The sequence below is a fragment of the Pelodiscus sinensis genome, chromosome 1 (assembly GCF_049634645.1).
Source record: "Pelodiscus sinensis isolate JC-2024 chromosome 1, ASM4963464v1, whole genome shotgun sequence".
Taxonomy (NCBI): domain Eukaryota; kingdom Metazoa; phylum Chordata; order Testudines; family Trionychidae; genus Pelodiscus; species Pelodiscus sinensis.
Window position 1 is genome coordinate 83,153,706 of NC_134711.1, and position 27,333 is coordinate 83,181,038.

General features: G+C 46.0%; 1 long non-coding RNA gene across 1 annotated transcript; it reads right to left on the minus strand.

The window, feature by feature from the left end:
• Positions 1 to 614: 614 nt before the first annotated feature.
• On the minus strand, positions 615 to 6,041 carry LOC112545009 (uncharacterized). Its single transcript, XR_003088396.2, has 3 exons — positions 5,908 to 6,041; positions 4,561 to 4,698; positions 615 to 912 (listed from the first exon to the last, which is right to left on the minus strand). It is a non-coding gene; the product is annotated as an uncharacterized LOC112545009 (long non-coding RNA).
• Between the last annotated feature and the right edge of the window lie 21,292 nt (positions 6,042 to 27,333).

Genomic DNA, 27,333 nt, shown 5'->3' on the forward strand with positions numbered 1-27,333 from the left:
GTGTTAGAAAAAATTTTCAAAACATAATACAGGTTTTCAGGGACCTAAATCAAAAAATAATTAGCTTGTCCTAGTTATCTGAAAGTTGAGAAAAAATTCTCCATGTGCCACCTATAGATGATATAAACAACATCTGCATAGACAACATCTGAAATAAAGAAGACCCTTTTTGGGAATTTCAGAGGTGAGAGTCAAAGCTGAGCTTATAATGGAAAGCAAGTCTCAAACTTAACAATGCAGAGGCAGTAACCTCGCCATAATATGACTGTCAGTTCAATTTTTGTCAGTGCAACAAACATGGAATTCAAATAAGTGCTAGCCTCATATTTGGCTGCCAGTTTTAGTCAGATGAGCACCTGCAGTCACAGTCTTATTAAACTGTAGAAACTGAACTTGAAATACCATGTAAAACACTGCCATCCAGTGGCTACTTTTATAGACTGTCAGAAATGTATTTATTGAAGAGACAAGCTATAGAGATTCTGGCACATTTTTCTCATGCTGTCATATTATATTGATCTCTGGAATAGAAAAGCAATTATAAAAGAAAACGTATGATACTGAGGCTTCGGGGTCCTAATGTTACACTTTTGAAATATCAATTTTGGTAGTAATTTATAATAATACTTTGCTCTTATACAGCACTTTTTATTCATAAATCACAGTGCTTCGTAAAGCAAGAGGGGAAACCCTCTTGCCTACTTTTCCATAACTTGTTCTTTGAAATTTGTTGCACATGCTCATTCCACTGTACGTGTGTGCACACCTTGTGCACAGTTGTCCAAAAAAATTCCCTCTGTGATACTCCTTTGGGCAGCTCAAATACCCTGTGCCATCACACACCACACACTGGAAATACTCTGATAGAGAGGGGAAGGAGTGCAGGTCATGGACTGGATAAGTGCAGCACATCTGAAAACACAACAGTTAAGAGAGGTGAGTAACTATTTTTTTCTTCAAGTGATTGTACATGTCTATTCCACTGTAGGTGACTCCCAAGCAGAGTAACATGTAGGTGTACCTGGGATGAAGAGCAATTTTAGAACAACTTGTCCAAAAGTTGGCATTGTTCCTGGACTGACAGTAAATGGCATAATGAGCAGCAAAAATGTGAACTGATGACCAGAACTCGTCTTTGTAAGTGTCTTGAACAGGTACTTGTGCCAGGATAACAGCTGAAGCCACTTGCACTCCAGTCAAAAGAGCCAACGCTCTAGGCTACATGACTTTAGCTAACTGATAGTACAAATGACTTCAAAAGGAAATCCAGGAAGAAGTCCTCTGAGTAGAAACTGATTTACCATTTACCTTGTCTATAATTGCAACAAATAACTGCCTTGAGGATCTAAAGGACCTCATAGGGTCCAAGTAGAAGGGTAAAGCTCTCAGGAAATGAAGCTTCTTCACAAGCCTATGCTTGTGAGGATTTGGGAAGACTTAGGGTACATCTACACTGCACTCTAAAATCAAAATAAGATACACAATTTGCACTACGCAAATTGCATATCTCATTTAGATTTTATTTCAAAATAGGCTATTTTGAAATTTGGCATGTCTACTTGGTGTCAAATTTCAAAATAAAACACTCTTTCAAGACATCCCTTATTCCTCGTGGAAAGAGGCTTACAGGTATGCCAAAATAGTGCATCCATTATTTCAAAAATTATTTCGAAATAGCGGACGCATTCCTTGGATGCCGAGTAGCTATTTCAGGATACTTCCGGTATCCCAAAATAGCCTTGACTTCTAGATGTATCCTTTGTGACAAATCAATTGCCTGGTTATTGTGGAACCTGAAAACCACCTTTGTTGGAAATTTTGGATGTGGGCAGAAATAAACTTTGTCCTCCTAGAAAACTGTTTAGGGAGATTCTGAGACCAAGGCTGTCAATTCTCCCACTCTCCTTGCTGAGGTAAGTGGAGCTAGAAATGTTAATTTCATAGAAATTACGGAGCAAGTCATGAGAGATTCTAAAGGTGATCGCATTAATTTAGTAAGCAACAGGTTGAGATATTCTATGGGAAACATGTTTTTGCCCCTGTGGAAATAACCTGTCTAACCCTTTTAGAAATTTGATAGTTATGGAGTTGGGGAAAAAGTGATCTATTATCCACTGGAGGGTGCAAAGCTGAAATAGCTACTACATGTATTATAATTGAATTAACTGTCTGACTTTGATGTTTTAGGTGCAACAGATAATCCAAAATGGCATTAATGGAAGCCTGCTTCGGAGATACATGCTTTTGTTGAGACCAGATAGGAAAACACTACCATTTGGCCAGGCAAGTATGCCTAGTTGAAGGCTTTCTGCCTCAGAAGCACATCCTTGAAAGTCTTTCAAGCAAGACATTTCCAGTTGTGTTATCCATAAAGCATCCATGCTGTTAAGTAGGCCTATAGGCTGTAGTGGGAAGACAGTCATGGTCCTGAGAAACCACATCTGGATCCAAGAGGAGAGGCAAAGGAGGTCTCACTAACAATGCTAGTGGGATTGACAACCCATGCTGCATGCTATTAATATGAATCAAAAATGGCTCTGCTTGGTCTTGAACAAAACACTGGATGGAAATGGTATTGGAGGCAAGACATATAGTAACAAGTTCATTCATGGTAGCTGGAGAGTGTCCATCCAAGAACCTGGGCTATGACACCACTCTCTCCACTTCACTGCAGTGGTGGTAAGTGGAGTGATCTGGCCCAGCCTGCTCCGCTCCACTCCCTTGAGCGATACAGAGCTCAGGGGAGTAGAGCAGGCTGGGCCTGGGTTGCTCCTCTTCTCACTGCTACAGTGAGGTGGAGTGACCTGGCTGGGAGATGGGTGGCAGAATGGAGCAGGCTACTGTGTTGCTTTGCTTTCCATTGCTCCTGCCACCTCAGTGAGTGTGGGGGGAGGCCTGACCCTTGCTGCCGCCCTGCATCAGGCCCCCTGGTAATCCCCCAGTAGCATCATTCATGGGAAGGGGCCTTCGGGAAATGGTACAATGAGGGGGAGAGGGTGGAGCAGAAGTGGAAAATGATGGGGTGGGACAGAGCAGGGGCAGTCTTAGAGGAAGGGGTGGAGTAGGGGTGTGGTTGGGGCAGAGCAGAGGCAGGAGAAGGTAGAGTGGGGGGAGGCGAGGCCTGAGGTTGTCCTGCGCCCTGCACACCTACTCCATTACCACAGTGTACACTTCCCTCAGACTTCTGAGGCACATGGCAGCATGTACCTATGTAGAACAATAAGACAGAGTAAACCTCAGAGGGCTACAAGGATGGCTAATGTCATTCTCAGTCCTCTCTGCACTGGTGGATAGACTCTCAGAATGTCTATGATGGAATCTTTTCATTTCTCTGCAACCAACACTCACATTGATCATGGACACTTTGTCCCTGAGTTGGGGAGCACATATGGGAATCCTACAGACTCAAGAGTTGTGGTCCTCACAGGTTCTGAGGACTCATATCTCAGGAACCTCTGTGCTATCTGTCTAGCCTGTTTGGCTATCTGTCCATATATTGTAGGAAAAAATAGTAGTGTTAATGGACAACACAGCAATCATGCTCTATGTAAGCAGAGTTGTATTCATTGTAGCTGTGCCAGGAGGCACTTCTGCTTTGGAAGTGCTACATGACAAGCTCTGTTCACCTCAAAGATCCTTACCTCCCAAAAGACCAAACACATTGGCAGATCACATGAGCAGATCCCTCGCCACTTGTCATGAATGGTCACTACCTCTGGACATGGCAAGTCCATCTTCCAACTATGGGGGACTCCTCAAGTGGATTGGTTTGCCACAAAGCCCCCCCCCCCTTTGACACAGCGCATACGTGGGGCTTTTGCAAGCGCGGGGCCCGGGGCAGCCACCCCGCTCGCCCTGCCCCAAATCCACCGCTGCTCACAGAAGCAGCCAGTCAGAGCTTAACAGACTCAGCTAAAAGGGGCTGCAAGGAGAAGGCCATAGCATCACAGTCCATGGCTGGTAGGGCACCAGAGAGACAAGAAAAGGTGTCTCATTCTGGCCAAAGGCATAACCATAGTTTGTTTCTGGCTGTATGTGCTTTAGGGAGGTTTCAGGAAGAACAAGTGCCTAAAAACCTTAACCCGGGTTAAGGGTAAAGCTGAAGGGGACATAAACCCCAAGAAGAGGACAGGGCTTAGTTAAGAACCAGAACAGAGAGCTGAATTAAAGGGCCCAGAGATGGGACTGAAGACCCTAGTGAGGGTATTGGGGCTGTTTGTTTATTGGACTCAGAAGGGGTTCATTTTGACTTTGTGCCTCAGCTAGAGAGGTGAAGCTACTGAAGACCCTCAAAATGCACCAAGGGGGAGAAAAGCAGTGCAGTACCATGCCCAACAACTAAGACAAGCTCAAGGAGTGGCCTCATTACAAAAGAATACTGACCTCTTTGCTTAGATCCTGTCTTCGGGATTATAATAAAAAGCTCAAATATTGGGCTGGGTAGGTGCAATGCACAGAACTACAAAGCTGAGATCAGAATGGGGTGGAAGAGGAGAAAGAACTCTTACAGGACCCTGAGTGACAAGGGGCATGTGTAAAAAGTACTGCATATGTTCTTACCAGGTTTCTTTTCTCCAGGGTTTGCCTGACGTGAGCACTGGGATATTTTTTCTTTGGGGATATTGTGGGTTTTTTTTCCTTTGAGGGTATTTTTGCTTTGTTTTTGCCTTGGATGAGGAGCAGTTAGTTGTGTTGGACCTAAGACAAGTAGAGGAGGTGTCTTTTACAAAAGCAAACTTTATATTTTTAAAAAATCTTTTTGACGCCATCATAGACAATAAATATCTTTACAACGATCAGTATTATCTTTCCACCCAGCCTTAGAATACATTCTGATCTGAACTCAAAATAATGACTACATTGTATGCTGAGCCACAATTGTAGGCTTGTATATGCTGGTATTTATATTAAGCTGTCCTGTGGGCAAGTGGAACTGGAAAGTCACCACCTGAGACTGTGGAAGGGCCTGCAACCCTTGTATTTTAAAACAGAGGTGATCATGGTACAACCAGTCATTCACTCCTAGTGCTGTAGGTGATCCTCATGTCCTCCTCTGGTTTTGTCTGTCCAATACCATAGGGGAGGAGGAACTCAAATTCGAACAGCATTTTTGTTTTCCTTTTTGAAGAAAAAATATTCACCCACTGCTTTGTGGCTTGTTTCCTTTAAGACTGATATGAGGCCAAATTCTCTGCTGGTGTCAATAGGTGAAACTCCATTAATGACAACCAGGGGTAAAGGTAACTTAAATGTCTTACAGGAACAGTAGTATTGCATTCCCCCCTTGGAAGAGGTTCAGGGCAGGTGGCTTGGGAGGGGTTGTGATATAACTGTACCTGTAAGCAATGTGAGTGTGGGGTAGAGTGTGGAGGGTCTCAGGACAGGGGGTGGGTATGTGGAAGGAGCAGGAACCAGGGCAGGGGGCTGGCAGTGTGTTGCAGGGTGCCGGAGTTGGGGGGGGGGGGTGAGGAGGAACTCGGGGCAGGGGTTTGGGGTGTGTTTGGAGGGTGCGGGAGTCAGCATATGGGTCTGGAGTTATGGTGGGGGTCTCAGGGCAGAGACTGGAGGAGTCTGAGTGTGTGTGTGTGTGTGTGTGTGTGTGTGTGTGTGTGTGTGTGTGTGTGTGTGTAGCAGTGCAGGGGGAGCTACAGCACCTCTGAGCTCATGGCTTAGTGCCCAAGGCCTTGGCTGCTGGTCCCACATGCCACCCTGCATACCTGGAGTTCTAATGCCCACCCTGTGCCCACCTCCAGGCCTCAGCTGGCTGGGGTGGGGGTTGAACAGGGGCAAGGAGGGATTTCAGCACCCTGCCCACTCTTAGAAATGTTGCAGGCACACTACCCAGGAGCCCAGCTGGGAGCACGCATGCCTCCTACAGTGCACCCCCAACTGACCCCTTTAACATACCTGCTGCTTAGAATGGCGCATGGAGCCACTGCCAGTGCCAACTTGCAGGAGAGCCCTGGGAGCTGGCGAGAGCCCAGTTGGCAGCACGCAGCACACCGCCCCCCCTCCTGCAGCAGAGAGCCTTCTGACTGAAGCAGCACACTAGGGCGCATTGCCTCACTTTCACCTCTATGACAACAGAGCTGTGCGCTTTTGCACCCGCCGAGGTCATAAAGCAATGCTTTAGCCACACTTTAATATGCATTCTTAGCACGTATGCCATCACCGCTCCTTGTTAGAATGAGTATTAACAACTATATGGATTTTGTTTTATGGATCAATCATTATTAGAAATTATTACTCTGCATTAAAGAGTAACCCCTTTCAAAAACGCCATGCTCATAATGGCTGGAGACAGCTAAGGAAGAATACCAAAGTGACTCATCTACAGTATGGGAGAATAGGCTGCATCATTTCAACCTCAAAAATCAATATTTTTAGATAGAGAAGCTCCAAAAATATATTAAACCAGAGGCTTTTCTTGAAACAATCTTAGCAGGATTAGCTGACACGCCATTAAAGTCAGCAGAGGTTACAGGATCCTTATCTGTAGTACACTCCCACTATCACTGACAAAAAAAAGGAGTCATGCAAGTGTTAACAATCGGGGAAAATGTCTCCAAAAAAACCGTTACTATAACTACAGATAGCCTAAGGTCTGGTCTGTCTTTCGAACTTTGACAGCTATAGCTATGTCAATTAGGATTTTTATTTTATTTTATATTAGTAATTGCTGTAGTGTGGATGCAATTATACCAGTATAAAGGTGATTTACATCAACATAGTTTCTCCCTTCCTATACAGGAATACCACCTTTATCCCTATATAACTGCTTCCTCACTGATGTATAAGATTAATTATCTTGTTTGCTTGAAAAAAAATTAAGATAGGCAAATACTAGAAGGATTTGCTTCTCTGCAGGAATCTAAGCACTGTCTAATTTTAATGTTACGGTGTTAGTTCTATGAAAGTACACAATCTATGAGCACAATGCTTGTTCAAGAGTTGTGTTTCAGTCTCTTACATCCACTCAGGGCTAGAGGCAGGCCATGTCTGGTCAGTAAGATGTCTGGCACTCGAGGTTGTGAAAAAAAACACCTCTGAATGACATAAGTTTTGTCAATATAGGTGGTAGTGTGGGATACTGTGTCAACAAAGATGCTGCCACTTGTTGCAGGTGGATTAATTAAGTCAATAGAAGAGCTCTCTTCTGTCCACTTACAGCAGGGGTGGGGAACCTAAGGCCCGGGAGGCAGATGCAGCCCCTGGCTTGCCTGGATCCAGTCCCCGAGACACGGGGCACCCTCACAGCATTGGGGTGTCCACACTGGTGCTCCAGTCCCGCCACCATTCCCTCATGGGGCTGGAGCACACAAAATCTGCTAGCCTGGGCCCCCCTCTGGTGTGCGAAGGGAATGTGAGGAGTGTCTTTCTCCTTCTGAGTTGGAGGCCACATCAGTGAGGGTTTGGGGAGGTTGTTTGGTTGGGTTTGGGGGTTTTTTTGCTTCTCACTTGTGTGTGGTCCCTGACTGATTTTTCTGTGGCTCAGTGGCCCCACCACACAAAAAAGGTTCCCCACCCATGACTTACAGCTAGAGAGCTTACAGTGAATTGTAGCAGCTGTACTGCTATAAGCTCTGCAGTGTAGCCATCGCCTGAGTCTGCAAGAGATAAAGATGTTCATGCCCCTAGGCTACGTCTACACTGGCCCCTTTTCCGGAAGGGGCATGTAAATTTCACTAGTCGTCGTAGGGAAATCCGCGGGGGATTTAAATATCCCCCGCGGCATTTAAATAAAAATGTCCGCCGCTTTTTTCCGGCTTTTAAAAAAGCCGGAAAAGAGCGTCTAGACTGGCCCCGATCCTCCGGAAAAAGTGCCCTTTTCCGGAGGCTCTTATTCCTACTTCAAAGTACTTTGAATAAGAGCCTCCGGAAAAGGGCACTTTTTCCGGAGGATCGGGGCCAATCTAGACGCTCTTTTCCGGCTTTTTTAAAAGCCGGAAAAAAGCGGCGGACATTTTTATTTAAATGCCGCGGGGGATATTTAAATCCCCCGCGGATTTCCCTACGACGACTAGTGAAATTTACATGCCTCTTCCGGAAAAGGGGCCAGTGTAGACGTAGCCTAACTGTGTGAGTCCTGAGAGTGGGGCAGTAATAATTCTTTTATATATTCAAATATGGGTGACTGCTTGGATCTCAAACCTCTTTGAGACTGAAGGATGTGTTCATACCCAATTAATATAACATAACAATTAGACGGGGTTACTCAGAAGTCTTACCCCACACACCTAAAACAAAAGGGGGTTGTGTACCCTATCCAGAAATTTGTACAGAAAAGGCAGAAAGGTCATCAAGTTCAGTCCCCTGCCCTCACAGCAGACCAACCACTGTCTAGACCATCCCTGACAGGTGTCTGTCTAACCTGCTCTTCAATATCTTCAGTGATGGAGATTCCACAACTTCCCTAGACAACTTATTCCAGTGCTAAACCACTCTGACAGTCTTTCCAAATGTCCAACCTAAACCTCCCTTGCTTCAGCTTAAGCCCATTGCTTCTTGTCCTATCCTCAGAGGCCAAGGAGAACAATTTTTCTCCCGCCTACTTGTAATACCCTTTTAGATACTTGAAAACCATTATCATGTCCCCTCTCAGTCTTCTCTTTTCTAAACTAAATAAGCCCAATTCTTTCAGTCTTCCCTCATAGGTCATGTTTTCTAGACCTTTAATCATTTTTGTTGCTCTTTTCTGGACAGGGGTGACCTGATGATGACATCACAGGGCGCCCAGGATGCCTGATGATGATATCAGTCCATTGACAGCCCTGCAGGCGGGGGCGCCGATCGCACATTCCGCCTGGGGCACCAGCTGCCACAGCCCGCCTCGGGCCTCTCCTGTCTCTGGACCTTCTCCAATTTCATCACATCTTTCTTGAAATGTGGTGCCCAGAACTGGACACAATACTCCAATTGAGGCCTAATCAGTGCAGAGTAGAGAAGAAGAATGACTTCTCGTGTCTTGCTCACAACACTGTGAGCAAGGTGTTTTGCTGAGGTGTTGTTTGGGAAAGTGAACACAAAACTCAGAACAGAGAGGAACAGCACCAAAAAGCATGAACACTTAGCCGTAACATTTGAGCACAGTGTGGCCTTGGAAAAAGCTAGAGATGCAGCTTTTGGATCTGCTCACTAAAGGAGCTTTGGGCAGTAAATTAAAAAACTACTTTTTTTGTTCTTGGTTCCTCCTGCATTTGAAAAAGCAGGAGTTTGTACCTTCCTTGTAAATAAATAAGATTGCATCAAAGAATGTACCAGACTCCCATCAATGTTTACTTTCAACTGGAATATCCCTAGTACCCTGAACTTGGATCACCCATTTGGATCTAAAAAGGGTAACAATGCATTGCTGCATCATCACTTCTCTTTTCTTCTGAAGAAAGTGAATATTTGGGTTTTTGTTTCGTTTTCTATTGTCACATTTGCTTTTCTGGTCACTTTGATTTCTCCTCCTAATCTTGTTCAGAGATCACCAGTTGTTTTATTTCTCAAGATGCAATATACAATAATGTAATCAGAAAAGGCAGTGTGAGATAACTGTTCTAGAAAGCAAACACAGGCAGTTTGAAAACAAAAGAACATATTATGCACATGTGAGACTGCAGGGAAAGGTGGATTGAAACATTTTTTATTCTGGGGAAATATAAATAAGATCTGATGGAACAGCTGCTCATCCAAAAGCGTAGAGTTGAAACAAGGCCAAGAGGGTCACTGATTAAAGTGACATCGCCTGCAGAAGAAACACATTTTAACTTTTAAAATGAATTGAATCACAGCATAAGAAGCAGAGATTGGGGACAACATAGTAGAATTTCAAGATACTAGACAAATTTTCAAAGGACTAAAGAAATTGGCAACCCAGTGGAGAATGGGTATAGTGGAAAAAAGATCTGGAACAAGAAATGAAACAGAATGCAAAGACTAAAACTTCTCCGTGCACCTAAGAACCAACTCTTGTTAGATTTACTTCCTATTTATTGCAGTGGGATTCTTGCAGATTTGGCCCTACATGTATTAGGTCCAGTGCACTTCTAGACAGATTAGTAATAATGTCAATGTATAAAGTTTTGTAGAAATGTCTCCATTTGCTCATTTTAATATAAATGAAGCAATGATTCCAGGGCTAGCTGTAAGTCATAGTGCTAAGGGTCTACTCTCTCCTATGAGAGGCCGGGTTTCAGTTTCTGGTCCAATACTGTCACTATACTAACCAGCTCTCAACTTCTTGTAAGGGAGGAGCACTTCCCAGCTGCTCAGCATGAATGGAACAGATCAGCAACTTCCGAAAACATTTGTATTTGTTTTGTGGTAGTGTCTAGAGGCTCAGGGCCCTGTTGTGAGGGGCACTGGATAAGCATATAAAAATGGGCCTGAGCACCATTTGCCTGACTGATGGCAACTGGAGGGTGGGCCAGACCTAATCAGAGACAAAGCCCAACTGGGAAGAACTGAGGTTTATCTCCATCAAGAGCTAGGTGAGCCCAGTAGAAGGGAGGCGATCCAGAGAAGAGATGTTCCCTCTCCCTGAGAAACAGCCCAAAAGAAGACTGAGGGGAAGGGAGAAGTGTAAAAAAGCTTTTCCAGGGGTGAGTTGGAAACCTGGTTGAAGATGGGGGGGGCCCTGACAAGTTGTATCCAGCCTGAGCCCCCGGGTAAAGGGTTGAATGTGCTTAGCCCCTGGAGTGTGGGATTGATCAAGAGTCAGTGACAGCATCTCTGTGATGAAGTGGCAGCCAGCTAGGGCGAAGGCTTTTGTAATATAGGTTTCTGTTGAGTTTCAATAAAGGGATCTGTGGCCTTAGGAGGGATGGACTCTGTAAAACCGTTCAGGCAGAGCGCCAGGACATTCCTGTGGCTAGAGTTGTCTAAAGGACTATGTGGCGGCAAAGCTGCTGCAGCACTACTTGTGGCCTGAAAGTTGCTGGAGTAGTAACTTTGCTCCATAACCCCTGCCCCCAAGCATTTACATGCCAAGCGTCCCACAAGGCAAAAGACGGAGACAACAGATAGAGGGGGCACACAAGGAAACAAGGTGATAGTGTGCAGCAAGACAAGCAATAGTCACAGCAAAACAGCTGCTCAAGCAGAGATTTTTTTTTTTTTGGTAGGCATCACAGCAGAGGAGAATTTTTAGGACAATTAGGTGGCTGTGAAGTTACTGCAGCAAACGTGACCAAAAATAGCATTCTCTATGCTATAGGTTTACCTCTGTTACAATTATTTAATTTATAAAAATGATCAAATGCAGTGATGTAAACCATCAGATATGCAGCTTTATACTCAGTGCACAATGTCTGATTAATTTTATACACACGAATGTATTTCCCCATGGCCTCTTCTTGCTCTCATGCCTCTAGATAATGAGTTTGTGGCCCTGTTTCAGCTCAAGTTATGTGGTGATAAGCATGTTTATTGAAGTGGTGCCTAGGGACCAACCAAGAACAGCACCACATTTGACAAGACACTTTAGAGCTTAAGTAGACCAGACAGTTGAAGAGAAAGGGTATGTCTACACTTACATGGTAGTTAGAACTAGGGATGCAAATGCAGGCATTCAAAATAGTCAATGAAGCGGAGTAACGTTAGTTTGATCCAGGGAGTTTGGTTTGAACTAACGCGTCCCGGCGCGCACTTCCTAGTTCGAATCAGCAGTAATTCAAACTAGCACGCTGGTGAGATCATGCTAATGAAGCGCGGGATATTTAAATCCCCACTTCATTACTATTTTGAATGCCTGCATTTGCATCCTTAGTTCGAACTAGGGTGCAAGTGTAGACATACCCAAAGGGATTTAACACTAAAGTTTTGTCTACATTACACGGTCTTCTTTGTTTTTTTAAGAAGTCAGGTTTCTCCAACAAAACAGTGGAGGTGTATGTCCCACAAATGCTCCTTCTGCCCACTCAACTCTCCTGCTACTCCGACATAATAAAAAACCACCTTAATGAGTTACATAGATCTTTTTGCAGCAAAGTTAGAATGACGCAATGGCAATGTAGACACTGCATTGGCTTAAGTCACCCTAATGGCTTCTGAGATGTGTCTCACAATGCCCATCATAACCATTCTGGTAAGCAATTTGTGCTCTGCTGCCCTGCCTCCAGGTACACAGTATGTTCCCTCCCCCCACCCATCCACCCACCCACACACACACACACACACACACACACACATACCCTTTTAAAGCCTCTTGAATTTCTGAAATTCTACTCCCTGTATGCCCAGCATGGACAGCTCATACCACATCTTCCCAGCTAACCGTGCTGCCATTCCTCAGCAAGTGCACTCCAGACTGGCATTCACTGGACTTGCTGGTTCTGTTGGGTCTCTGGGGAGAGGAGGCCGTGAAGTCACAAATTTTGAACCCACCATAGGAACTTTGACACATATGGGCAGATTGCTCATGGCTTGGATGAGATGCGGTACGAAAGGGACATGCAGCAGTACTGTGCTAAGATCAAGGAGCTGTGACAAGTGTACCAGAAAGGAAGGAAAGGAACTGTCACACTGGTGCAGCATTGAAAACCTGCTGCTTCTACAAGGATCCACACGCCATCTTTGGCCGTGACTCCACCTCCACCATCGAGAGCCCCCTGAATACCTCAAGGGGATTGGAGGCAGTGTCCAGCTGAGTCAACAACCAGGAAGAAGTGATAGACAAGACGGTCAAGTTGGAGGAGGATGTGGGACAGGTGACAAGCTCGAGGAGTGCTTTGCTAAGTCAGGACCTATTTTTTAGTCCAGGAGGGTTTAGCCAATCCCACCAGACTGGCTTTGGCATGCCTGATAAAGGAGAAGAGAGTTCTGGTAAGTATTCATTTTGCTTTGATACTGCACAGTTGCATGAAGTAGAGCTGTCCTTTATTTTGTTACATAATACACATGGGAGAAGAGTTTGAAATAAACACTGGGTACTGTTTGCATTCCCCTGAGCAGTTATGCAATGGAGGCCCAGTAGAAAAGTTTATTAATACACACCAAGGTCTCCTAGAAATCTTCCATAGAGATCTCCAGGAAAATTTCCTGTGTATACTCTGGGATCCTCAGCAGAAAGTTGCTTGGCAGAGCTGCTTTGGGTTTTTTCCCCACATTGTAGGAGATTTTGCCACACCAATCAGTAGTTACTTCTGCAGCAAACAGGTGGACTAGATGTTCCAAATACTCTATGGTAGTAGTTTTCAACCTATAGGTCCACAGACTAGGTCAAAGATTTCCAAAAGGATCTGCTCCTCAATTTGATGTTTTTAGGGGTCTGCAAATGACAAAAGGTTGAAATCCACTGTTCTATCGCATGATCAAATGAGCCTGCTGAAAGCAATAGTGGATTGGGACGTGCTCTTATCCAGCCAAGCAGTTGGTCTTTACTGAACAAGAAAATTGGTAGTGTAATCATTGCAAGGCTATGTGGATTAATAAAAATTAACCCCCTCCAGAAACTTACGCGTCTTTTAGCAACGGCTACTCTGTGGGTTTTGAATAGAACTAGAGATAAGATTAGTTCATTTCACTCACCAGTGGCACCCATTACAAATAAGGTAGATCCAAAGAAGAATTTCAAAAATTGGGAGTGCCAGGGCATACACACAGCTGGCCTCCTATTCAGTAACAAAACTTGTTTAGAGATCAAAACTTACTTTAAGGTCCAGTATTTGAAAGCTGGTCATTGTTTCTCAGCTTTCTAGACAATCTGTTTCACTGACGTTTGCTTTCTGTATAAGAGCAATGACATCTGGTCAATTAGAAAACCAAAATTAAATCTAATTTATATCAATCTTTGCAGACAGCATTCCTAATAAAAGCGTCCATGTATGATATATTGGGGGAAGAATGTGAATAGACAGATTGCGCCCAGAAGAAAGTATAGGCAGTCCCCGACTTACGCGGATCCGACTTACGTCGGATCCGCACTTACGAACGGAGCTTTCTCGCCCCGGAAGTCGGGGCGAGAAAGCCCCGTTCGTAAGCTGCTCCGGTGCCCCTGGTCTGCTGGAGACCGTCTCCAGCAGACCAGGGGCACCGGGCGGGTTCCCGCGCTTCTGAGGCTTTGCCAGAGCAAAGCCTCGGAAGCGCGGGAACCGCTGCTGCTGCCACTTGGGTGCCGGTGCCTGTGGTCTGCTGGGGACCGTCCCCAGCAGACCACAGGCACCGGGACCCAAGCGGCAGCAGCGGGTGGGTTCCTGCGCTTCTGAGGCTTTGCCAGAGCAAAGCCTCAGAAGCGCGGGAACCCCCGCTGCTGCCGCATGAGACCCGGTGCCTGTGGTCTGCTGGGGACGGTCCCCAGCAGACCACAGGCACCCGGACTGAAGCCGCAGCCGCGGGGGGTCCCGCGCCTCAGAGGCTTTGCCAGAGCAAAGCCTCAGAGGCGCGGCACCCCGCTGCCGCTGCGGCTCTGCTCCCCGTGTCCCTGGTCTGCTGGGGGGGGGGGGCGCAGCTAGTGTGCTCCCCCCCCCCAGCAGACCAGGCTTTTGTTTTGGACTCTGGGGCAGAGCAGCTGGGGCGCTGCCGATTGGTCCTGCAGCGCCCGTGGGCACTACTGGACCAACCCGGCAGCACCCCAGCTGCTCTGCCCCAGGTCCTGATTCAGCCGCTGCTGGTCAGTTTCAGCAGCGGCTGAATCAGGACGTCTGGGGCAGAGCAGATGGGGTGCTGCTGGGTTGGTCCAGTAGCACCCCAGCTGCTCTGCCCCAGGCGTCCCCAAGTCAGCTTCTGCTGAAACTGACCAGCGCTGACTACAGGAAGCCCCAGGCAGAGTTGCTCTGCCCCGGGCTTCCTGGAATCAGCTGCTGATCAGTTTCAGCAGCAGCTGACTTGGGGACGCCTGGGGTTCTTAAGTTGATTCTGTATGTAAGTCAGAACTGGCCAGTTCCGACTTACATACAGATTCAACTTAAGAACAAACCTACAGTCCCTATCTTGTACGTAACCCGGGGACTGCCTGTAGTTTGATCTGGAAAAAAGGACCAGCAAATTCAGTCTGTAGCACAATAAAAGATACCATTTCAGCGGTATCTCGCACCAGTCTGGTTAAAACATATGTATATAGATTAAATTACAATACATTGAAGAAATTGTGGTGAAAGAGGAGCTTTTATCTACATATGATGGACATATCCTGTCAGAGGATTGGGATACAATTCATAACCAAATAACATAACACAAATTGTTGGACATTTATTATCAAATCATCCTTTGATTATCCTCCCAGAGCTTCCTAAAAGAACTAGTTCCACAAAAGGAATGAAGAGGTAATCTCTCATCTGCTAGTAGCTGCTCAGCTACAACTGTCCTGTTACTGGAAAATATGAAAAAACAGCCTAATCACTGAGAAATTGTTGAATGAAAATGAGAGGTTGTGATTAAGGAAAAATTAACACACGCAACAAAAGAGTAGCAATAGATACATAGGTATTTGGTGACCTTTTATTTAGTACTCAAAACACATTCACCTGCCAAAAAGAAAACCCATCATGTGTGTCCAAATTTTTGAATATTAACATTTGATAGGCCTACTTGGTCTGTTAAGTATGTGTCTATAGAGATTTCACTCAATTTAATAAAATCAGTAGAAATGACAATGTGTTGTAATGATGCTTACTCTGCAATACATTAACACACTGTTCAGTAGAAATATCTGGCTATAGTCCTATATAATGTCTCTTCAGACAAAAGCTAACTATTGTGCTGATTGTTTTGGTTCTGATATTTACACTCAAGAATTGTAAACTTGTTAACTTTCTGGTTTTTAAAAAATGAGGTTGGTATGGTTTTTACAACATAAGAGAAAGAGCTGGTGCAGACTCAATTTTGCTGTAACCTGATCCTTTAAGAAAAACCATGAAGTATTAAATATATCCCTATGGGCAGGGGTGAAATATAGAGTTCTAGAATTTTTCAAAAAGGCCACAAGATGTCCTCACTACTCCAACACAAATCCAACTATTTTATATATACACTATCCATATATTTGTTAGTCTCTGAAGTGCCACAGACTACTCGTTATTTTTAAAGGTAGACTAACATGGCTACCCCTCTGATGTGCCTGTGTCATCAGGTGATGGACCCCATTTAGAGGGAGCAGAGGATTGTGCACCTGGAATGTTTCCTTGCTGCCAGGTAGGGGCTTAAGGAGAAACACCTGTTTTAGACACGGAGGGCATGTCTACACTACAGAATTTTTTTGGAAAAATGGAAATTTTTCCAAAAACACTTCACTGACATCCACGCTGCAATCGTGTTCTTTCGAAAGAACAGAGGAGTTTTTTCAACATTGGTAAACCTCTTTCTATGAGGAAAAACCCTTTTTTCCAAAAGAGCTCTTTCAGAAAAAGGCATGTGTGGACGGGGAAGAAGGTTTTCTTTTGAAAGAAGAGGCATCCAGGAAATAACACAGGTGCACTAGTGGCCACTCCATCCAAAGTAATCACAACTCTATAGTTCCTGTCTGCTGGCCCCTCTTAAAGCTGCAGGCACCCTGGACAAGCCTTGTGGCAGGAAGATGGTCTTGGAGCAGCACCCTGACCACATGGCTCTCCCTGCCACAGGCCTGCTCCCCCATGGCAGATCCTCAAGCCCCCCCGACACCTCCCTGACCCTCGCAGGGAGCAGCCCCAGGGCTCCCAGGACCCACCCAGGGGGACCAAGAGGCAGGCACCCTCCTAGTCTGGAGCAGCGATCCTCTACTTCCTCCAGCTGTGGGGCAAGGAGGAGACACTTCAGGATCTCCGCTCCAAGCACTGCAATGCAGACATTCATGGCTGGATGGCTGAGTCCCTGGCAGAGCACGGACGCCCACCCCGGACCTTGGAGTAAAGTCAAAGAGCTCCACCAGGGATACATGAGGGCCAGAGAGCGCAGCTCAAGTTCCGGGGTAGGACCCCACACCTGCCCCTACTACCAGGAGCTGCACCAAATCCTGGGGGCTGGGGAAGCCATTTCCCCACCCATCGTGGTGGATGCCAGCCTCGACACACCTGCCATTGCCCGGCCAGAGGTCACGGTGGAGACCCAAGCAATGCCCATGCCCCTTCCCCCTGCCCTTCCTGCCATCCCTGACCCAACTTCAGCCCCCCCCCCCCCTCCTGCCCATCCCCTGTGGTCCCAGGACCCACCCAACCCCCAATCCAATGAGGTCACATCCAGACACCCCCCACACCACTCCAAGACCCTCTTCCCCTGGAGGTTATGCGCCTCCCTCTCCTTTTAAAACAAAAAACACACAAATACAAAAAGTTTGTTTTGTTAAAAACCAAAACAGGTATCTTTATTGAGAGATCAGGGAAGGGGAGAAGAGAGGGACTGTGGTGGGAAAGGAATAGTGCAGCAAACCACAGGTCACTAGCGGGGAGGCCCAGGGGACAGTTTACTGTGGTGCTTGAGAGAAACTCTCCCCCACGGCCTCCCAGATGTGCACCCCAGCCTGATGGGCCTGTTGGATGGCAGCTGTCCACAGCTGCTCAAAGGGTCTCCCTTCGTGGCTGGCCTCTGCCCCCCACCCTGGGAGGAAAGCCTCCTTCTTCCTCTCCACAATGTTGTGGAGGACACAACATGCTGACACACCTTGGGGATGTTGCCTCCTGACCCATCTGGATGTGGGGGAGCACACCTGAAACATGCCTTGAGGCGGCCAAAGACACACTCCACCTGGATCCTGGCCCGGTTTAGGTGGGCATTAAATTGGTCCCTGCTGGGGTCCAGGTGGCTGGTATAAGGCTTCATTAGCCAAGGCATCAGGGGTAGGCCATGTCCCCCACGATGCAGAATGGCATCTGCACATCACCAACCACAAAGTCATGGCAGGGGAAGAATGTGCCCACTTCCAGCTTCCCATAGAGGCTGGAGTTCCAAAAAAATCCAGGCATCATGTGCCCTCCCTGAACACCTGACAGAAATGTCTGAACTGTCCACGGTGGCTGACCAGGGCCTGCAGCACCACAGAAAAGTAGCCCTTGCAGTTGATGTACTGGGCCGCTCTATGTTGAGGTGCATGGATCGGGATGTGGGTCCCATCAATCAGTCCCCTGCAGTTTGGGAACCCCAGGGCAGCAAATCCAGTCACGATGGTGTCCAGGTCTCCCAGGCAGATGACCCTCTACAGCAGGATGGAGTTGATGGCCCTCACAACCTGCAGGAGACATACACACAAAACAGGGAAAGAGAGGGGGTGCCTGAGCCCTTGGGAGGTGCCCATCTCCCTCCTCTCCCCCCAAGAATCCCAGGAGCCACCCCCTATGAAGCCACCATCCTCAGCAGCAGGGCTGTGTGAGGGTGGGATGGCACGAACCCTGGGGGGATGGGCCTTCCCTCCACCCCCACTCCACCTCCACATCCTCCAATCCCACTTTCCCATGGGTCTCCCCTTTTCCAGGACCTCCCCCCCCCCCACAGGGACTGTACACTGAGAATGCCTTACCTCCATGACAAGGGCCCCAACAGTGGACTTTCCCATGCCAAACTGGTTGCCTACCAACTAGTAACTGTCTGGAGTGGCAAGCTTTCAGATGGCGATTGCAACCCACTTCTCCTGGGGAATGGCAGGCTGCAGGTGGGTGTCAAGTCAGAGGGCAGGGGTGAGCCAGGCACACAGCTCCAGAAAGGTGGCCTTCCGCATGCGGAAGTTTTAGAGCCACTGCTGGTCATCCCACCACTCCATGACCAGCTGGTCCCACCAGTCAGAACTGGGGTCCAGCCTCCAGAAACTCCTCTCCATGGAGGGGTGCGGTTGCAAAAATGTTGTTCCTGCACCCAGGGAGAGGGTCCACAGAATGAGCTCAGGACTAGGAAGGCAACCAGCACAAAGTGCTGCAAAAACTGCGGCCATGTGGCTCCATCGCATGCCCAGAGGCAGCTCCGGCTCTATGGTACCAAGGGAAAAGCTGTGGTGTCCAAAAAAGCAGGGCAACCACAGCAGGCACTGCGAGAGCTTCGCTGTCCCTTGAAGAGGTAGCAAGCATGCAGTAGAAGCAGAGAAACGGCTGTCCAGGGGAAGGTTCCTTTAAGCACGTGTATCTCTAGGCTCCAACACCAGCACTCGGAAGCAACTGGTGACCTAAAGCCCTGCCTGAAGTGGTTCCGTGTGACCTTTTATGTGACAGAGCGTCCAATCAGTGTGGATGCTCTCTTTCGAAAAAGCAGATCCCTTTTTTGATGCCCTTTGGCAATGTGGACAGTCTTTTGGAAGAAGTTCTTTTGGAAGATCTCTTCTGGAAAAGCTTCTTCCGAAAGAAGCCTACAGTCTAGACATAACCTGAGAGAGACTCCTGCAGATTGCAGAGAGTTGCTACTTGTGGACCTCTCACCCATGGAACTGAGAAGAGGGGCTTGAGAGGAGCAGCTAGGAAAGTCACTGGAAGAGCTGCTATGAGCAGAAGTTACACAGGTCTCATGCAAGACCCTTGAACTGGGGGGGAAGGGTTTGGGCCTGAAACCAAAGCTAGAGGACTAAGGAAGAGACAAGAAGAGCAGAATCTATGAAAGCAGAAATGACTCCAGACAGGAAAGGCTGTGAATGAGCTGCCAAGGCAGAAAGACGACCATATGGGGGGCAGGGGAGAAGAGAAGGGTGCATTGTTTTCTGTTTTAGACCAAGGAATTAGGCTCTTGGAAAAGGGGCAATTGTTGAACAAAATTAAAGCCAGAGTGGAGCCTCGACTTCCCCCCACCTCCTCACCCCACCACCACCCCCACTGTCAAGCATGAAGAGGTCTTTTCAGATGAGACCCATAATGTGTTAACTAATAAGTAACCACAATTCTTCTAAAAAGATACACAGAAGGGGTTATGGGTGGTGCAGCACTAGTTGGCATCCTTTCATCTGCAAGGATAGGCATTGATGTAGATCAGTGTTTCTCAAAGTAGGCCTCAGACAGACCTGTTTATGTAAGTAAACAGGGATATCAGATGGCAAATACTGGCTGTCAGTCTCTGATGTTAGGCGAAGTTATGAGAACTTGCCATACCTCCCTTCCAATAACTCTGGTTTTCGCCAAAGTACAGTTTGGATTCTGGCCCAGTTTAGACCAGCCTCAGCCCTGACCTCATTTATGCTAGCTGGAATACCTCTATTGGGCCATTATGGCATGCAGTGCATTCTGGCTATGCCAGTGTTTCTAACCATGTATGTGTTAAGCTGCAAGAGGACCAGGGTCTCACTTAGAGCCAGCTATACCATGTTACACCACTCAAGCATTCATTTACACCAAGGAAACCCCTGATTTGCTCTTTAGTAGCCCAAAGGAAATGGAAAGATGGCTTACAGTGATGCTGAGATAACTCAGCCAGGTCCAGGATCTGATCCATGATATCATCATCATCCTCCATCATCATCATCATGGATGGGTTTTTCTTCTGAAGAAGAAGCAATTTTCTTGCCATTTTAGAAAACTCTCAAGCTAAACAATATCCTCAACTTCACACTCGCAGTGTAAAGCATGGAACTCATATACTTTGGAAATAAGGAGCTGGCCAGATCCCAAGGTTTTTAAATTTATCCAAAATACTCCTAGCTGTTCTAATATCTTGAGGCTATCAATTGTTGTAAAATGGAAAGTAACCAAACCCATGGTTTTTAGTTTTGATTTCATTTAAAATAGATTATCTGAAAGAAAACAAACATTTCTCCTCCCTGTTAAGTGAGACTGCAAGCAACTTCTAACTTGTTGCAAGATTTTTTGCACTGTGATACATTATAATATCACTAGTATACATGCATGCAGAAAAGAAACATCAAGGTAGGAGGTAATTAACAGGAACAAAGCAGAACAAATATACAAGTCTACCAAGTTTATTATACAACACTTCACATTTTGCACTATGAACCTACACCCATTGAAGTACACAGGCCAGATCATCCAGAGTAACCACATGAATTCTTATCAGTTACACAATTATTCTATAGTCCCCTGGGGTGGGACCAGCACTCCCAGGGAGCCTCCTGCCACCCTGAGCTGCTGCCTCTGGATCAGAGGTAGCAGCATAGGGTGCCAGGCGAGAGCTGGTCCACAAGGGCAGCCAGTTTAAAAACCAACTCCCCATGCAGCCCGGCTGCCTCGGATACAGGATTAGAGCATCCCACGGAGCAGCCTCTGTCTGCAGACAAAGGCTGCTGTGCGGGGGGAGGGAAGGAGATAGGGGAAGCTGCTGTGAAGCAACCTCAGTCCGTGGCAGCCCAGGTTGGCCGCAGACAGACTGGTCCAGCAGCAGCTCCTGTCCGCAGGGGTCTAAGTTTCCCCACGGACAGCAGCTGCTCTGCCTGTCCTGGAGCAGCATCTGTGTGCAAGGAGCTCGGACCTGCCCCATGTACAGGGGTTGCTGCCAGGGACCAGCCTCTGTCTGCAGTGGGCCCAGGCAGACAGAAGCTGCTCCATGGGATGCATAGCAGCCTCTATCCATGGGGAGCTCAGGCCCACCATGGACAGAAGCTGCTTCGTGGCAGCCTCTCCTGCCCCCCCTTCCCACACTGCTGCCTCTGATAAAGTTAGCAGCATGGGGGAGGGGGGATCAGGTGACATTGTGGAGCCAGAGGGAAATGGCTTTTAAGCTGGCTCTCCCCTGCACTGGTTCCTCCTTCCCCTTGCTGCCTCTGATAGAGAGGGGGCAGGGGGGAAATGCATGTACTCAACAAGATTAACTGATAAATCAATAAGCCTAGACTTATCGTATAGTCAGGGGTGGCCCGTCCATATAGGTGAACTAGGTGATCACCTAGGGCACCAAGTTAAATGGGGCGCCAAATGGTGGTGCAATATCATTGAGGGGTTTGGAGGTGGGGGCGTCGATTGCATGGTTTGCCTAGGGCGCCAGCTGCTGGCAGCTAGTCTAGGGCCGTCCCTGCATATAGTCAACTACACATTGACATCTCTAGTCAGGATGTATGCCCAAAACGTGGCATTTAAAAAGTCACTGGAAAATTAATACCTCATTGATCATTAATATTGTGTGATATATGCATGGGATGAGTATGGATACGTACTAGCATTATGTGCTTAAAATGTTTTTGGCAAGCAATGCAAAACACCAGTCTGCATTTGGTTACCTGAGTAGCCTAGTCATCAGCCAGAGATGAAGAGTTACTAACTCTGGACTCTATGACCTCTCAAGGTCCCTTCCAGCTCTAGGATTCTATGATAAAAGGAAGACAAAGCCATCAGCCTAGCAAGTGGAGGGAGATCGTCTCTTAACTATAAAGATAGGGGTCTGAACCCCAAATAAGTGATTGTATCAGCTGATTTATAAGATAGCAATATTGCATACAAAGTGTATCAAGTAAGGTCTGTTATGAAAGCTAATGATAGTGGTGGTTAATATCAATGTAAAATGTATTAACATTATATGAGAAATTGTTTCAAAGTGTGTGGAGAAATGGATTTTCTCCCAGACAGGAGAGAAAGCAGATCATATCTGTTGTGGGTGAAATTAAGCAAGGTGTGACCCAGGACAATGAAGCTCCATTTTCATATGAATCAGCGTGGGGGATGGGAAACCCACAGGAATGGAAGGATCGTATGAAGTCAGTCTAGGGTGCAAACAGTGAGTTTCAGAAGATATACGAAAAGAGAAGAAGCTATCTTGGCATCTATCATTCACCAGACATAAGGGGCCAGCTTGCAAGCTGAGGGTGATGAGTCCTTCCACCAAATGAACAGAACGCTCTGGAACTGAATATAGCTAAGAAACCTTCTTAGACAAAAGATCGTTCATCTAAGATGATGAGGGAAAGCAGAATCTTGTCCTAGGGGCTTCATAGACAGAGGAGGGAGGGGGAGAAGGTTCTCTTCCTCCCACCTCAAATTTCATAAGAAGCTCTGGTGTTGGTGGCCCAGCACTGGGAGGTCAGGCCGGGTGTGGTGTAACCCCCAGCCTGCCTGTCCCAGCCTCTAGCACCACAATAGGCTGGGGGAGGGTATCTGGGGACTCTGGTGGAGCCAAGTGAGGTAGTTTGGAAAGGTTTTACCTTCCACTTGTCCATGACACCTGCTGCCCATGACTGTATTTTTACTTGCTTGTAACCATTTTGTCTTCATCCCGTGTGCTTTAATTCATGTAAAACCTCTTGTTGATTGAGCAGATGTGTTTTACTTTCCATCTTCTAACCCAACCCAGTGAGGTGTTTGAAATAAATAATGGCTAATTCCCCTTCAAGTTGTACTTTTGTCTAAGGGTATGTCTAGATTACATGCCTCTGCCAACAGAGGCATGTAAACTAGGCTACCCGACAGTCAATGAAGCCGGGATTTAAATATCCCTGGCTTCGTTAAAATAAAAATGGCCACCATGCTGTGCCGGCTCAGCTGATCGTCACACACACGAGTCAAGACACGGATCGGTCAACAAGGGAAGCCTTTGTTGACCACTCCTGTAAACCTCATTTCACGAGGCATAAGGGAGCAGTCGACAAAGGCTTCCCTTGTTGACCGATCCACGCTCTTTGCCGACAATCAGTGGAGCCAGCACAGCACGGCAGCCATTTTTATTTTAACAAAGCAGGGGATATTTAAATCCCAGCTTCATTGACTGTCAGGTAGCCTATTTTACATGCCTCTGGCTTACATCTTCCTGAAAGTAGTAACCAAGTCTGTTGTGTTGTAGCAGGCTGCTGGGCTCAGAGTGCTGATCCAGGGCTGCCCAGCACCCGGACACTTGGGGAAGTGCCTGCTTGAACTGGTCTCTAAGCTGCAACATTTAAGGCACCAAATTTATAGGCACCTGGTGAGAATCCAGGTTGTGTTTCTACCATAATTAGCAAAATAATTTAAAAATGTCCTTAATATTGATGTGTAGCCACCAATAGATCATGAGAGATTAAAGAAAATGGTGCGTACTATCCAAACAGCTGCACAAGAAAATTTTAGAAGACCAATGTAAAAGTCTGGGTCAGTCTTCAAGTTATATTACTCAGTTATATTTTAGGGATGTCAGATTAGGATGTGGTTGGTGAGAAATTGGCATTTCTGCCAAAAAGAAAATCAGTTTACCATAAACAAATTATATTCAAATGTTCAGCAAAGGAAATCTTACTACTAATTTAACTGACCTTAAAAAATAAACTTGCAAGTAAGTGTATCAATAGGTTGAATCCCAAATCATGACAGAAGGATACACTTGCAAATTTAATTTACAATCCGTTTCTGCTACCACTTTGTAAACTGGACAGATCATCCTTTTATCTTAGTCTTGCTTTTGTCAGCTGTTGAAAGAATATTTTTAAATGTCATGATTAAGCCTGGCTGATGTCAGCTGGCTCATATCTACCTCTGAGCTAGAGTTGATAAGAAATCTTATTAATGTCCCCTTCCCTCCCCATTGGATAATGCCAGCTTACCAACGCTTAAGTGTTGTGCAAGAACATGCTGACTTTTGTCAAATTCTGATGGAAGCTACATTTGCCAAGACAGGCTGCCAGGAAAGGAAAATGTCATTTTGACTAATTGATATTCAGAACTCCTGTTCCATGGGAAATTTTAAATTAATGGTCAGTTCTAGAATTGGGTTTGTTATTTTTCTTTTCCGAATGCTCTACAGAAAGGGGGTCCCAATTTCTGGCTAGCTCGACACAGAGCTATTGTGTCCTGCAGAGAGGGGCACACATCACGTCACTTGGTTTTCATTTTGAATTTTAACTTCACATCCATACAAGATGGAGACGTAAGTGCTTTAAGCAAGAAAGTATGGATTCTATACCACATCGGCCATCAAGGGAAAGATCGGAGTCACTGATGTTAACTAGCCCACAACAACAACTCTTGAACTGCAGTTAAAGTAAGGGTGTCATATAGTGTCTTCTATTTCAATACTCGGGCAACTAGTAGAAGTCCCTCTCATGGCTGTGTCTACACTGGGCCACTTATTCCGGAAAAGCAGATGCTTTTCCGGAATAACTTGCCAGCAGTCTACAGCGGCCGCTTGCTTTTCCGGAAAAGCAATGACGATCTACTGTAAAATTGTCAGTGTTTTTTCCAGAAAAAACTATGCTGCTCCCGTTTGGGCAAAAATCCTTTTCCGGAAAAACTATTCCGGAAAAGGGCCAATGTAGACAGCACAGTAGTCTTTTCCGCAAAAAGCCCCGATTGCAAAAATGATGATCGGGGCTTTTTTCCAGAAAAAAATTGGCCACTGATGCTTTTCTGGAAAAAAATGCTTTTCCGGAAAAGCATCCTGCCAATGTAGATGCGCTTTTTCCAGAAATACTTATAACAGAAAACTGTTCCGTTTTAAGCATTTCTGGAAAAGGGTGCCAGTGTAGACGTAGCCATGGTGTTTTAAGAGCAGGTTAGACAGACATCTATCAGGGATCATCATGAGGGCAGGGGACAGGACTTGATTTCTCAAGGTCCCTTCCAGTTCTAGTGTATCTCACACTATCCTTTCAGCTTGCTCCTTCAAGATATAAATACAATACAGTGCTAGCTCATTCAGCCCTGGGATAAAGCACATATAGCATAGCCAGCTTGATTCTTTGTACTGCTATTGTAGGGGGTCAGGAGCTGTGAAATGAATAGAGCAGGTTTGCAGCAAAACTGGCCTCCCTAGCTCTTATGAAGAGGATGTTGACTGCACCCCCTTCTCCTACTGCTGACAACAAAGGGAGTTCTCCTCTCCAACTGCAGTGGGATAGGCCCCCATATGAGTTGGAATAGCTATGTGAAAATAGTTTTTTGGAAAAACTGTATACTTTAAAAATTATTCAAAAATATGATTCACAATTGTAAGTGTGATTTAGTTACAGACGAAAGCTCTTTAACAAAATCCTAACTTTGCCACTACAGAGGAGCAAAAGGAGAAAAAATGAAAGTTTTGGGGGAAAAAAACCTACAAGTCACTGTTTTATTGCACTAAATGGAAAAGAAAAAAGAAAAAAGGGAGAGGGTGGAAGAAAGGGAGGGAAATTGAAAATTATTAAAGCAAATACTTTCCTAAATAAAAACCCTTTTCAAACCTTGCACAATGTAAACCACATTGAATGACCATAAAAATTGTTCCCATTTCCCAATAATTAGAGAACAGCTTGGGCCTGATCCTATGGCCAGTGAAGTTAATAGGAGTCTTTTCACTAACTTAAATGAGTTTGGGATTAAGCCCTCTATGTTCTACTTCCTGTCCTTTATTAGGCTATCCCATTTACACTAATAAACAATTTCTCATGTCTCAAGTTTTCCTAAAGAAAGCAAGGCTTTCAATCAATCAGCTTTATTAGATCCCATATGGGCTTGTATTACAGCTACAAGGAAAAACATATGCAATCTAAAGCAACAATATGCATATAATAATGAAATAAATAAAACTCTCCTCTTCGGCACAAGCTAAAAGGCAAAAATTGACACTAATTTAATTCTTACTGAAAATTGAGAGAATACAAAAAAACCCACAAATTTAAGATTGTGATAAGCTTTTTATGCAAAAGGGAGAAAATACAGCATGCACATGGAAAATTGTACATTCCAGAAGATCCTGAGGAGGATCCTCCAAATATAACATTGTCATGGCATGGCATATGCACACCCTGTCCCTTGTGGGTCAGACACAGAAGTATAGATGCCACCTAGTCAGTCTTTGACCAGTTGGCAAGCTCTATCAGAACCTCCTCCCCTTAGCTCAGGTAGTATACCCTAGTAAGTAAAGTCCATAAGTAGCCCTTATCACAGGACAAGCAGGTCTAGTGGCCAGAGTCAGTGAAGAGCTCTTGTCTCCAGGCAACACACAGAATCAATAAACATTCCATCACAGGACAGTAGGCCCTAACAGCCAGAGCCAGCAGGACTGGGGCAAGTGCTCTAGAAGGGGGACCTGAACCTCCTCTGCCCCACCAGGTCTCAACCCAGGGCCCTCTGAGCAACAGAATGGTCTGCCACTCCCTCGGCAGGGATTCCTGCCAAAACACACCGGCTGCGTCTAGACTGGCAAGTTTTTGCGCAAAAGCAGCAAATGTAAGATTGTCAGTGTTCTTGCGCAAATACTATGATGCTCCTGCTCAGGTATAAGCCCTCTTGCACAAGAATACTTGGGCAAGAGGGCCAGTGTAGAGAGGGAAGGAATTTTTTGCATAAGAATGCCATTTTGCGCATCGGGGCTATCAGGGCTTTCTTGTGCAAAATCACATCTAGACTAGCTACAGATGCTTTTGCGCAAAGCACTTTTTGCACAAAAGCATCCATGCCCATCTAGAGACTCTTTTGAACAAATGCTTTTAACAGAAAAATGTTTCAGTTAAAAGCATTTGTGCAAAATCATGCCAGGCTAGACACAGCCACCAAGTATACCTGCATGGGAGAGGCCGCTCCTACACCCTCCCTGGGTCACTTCCTACCACTTCTGTTGGGTCAACATCCCACATAGCAG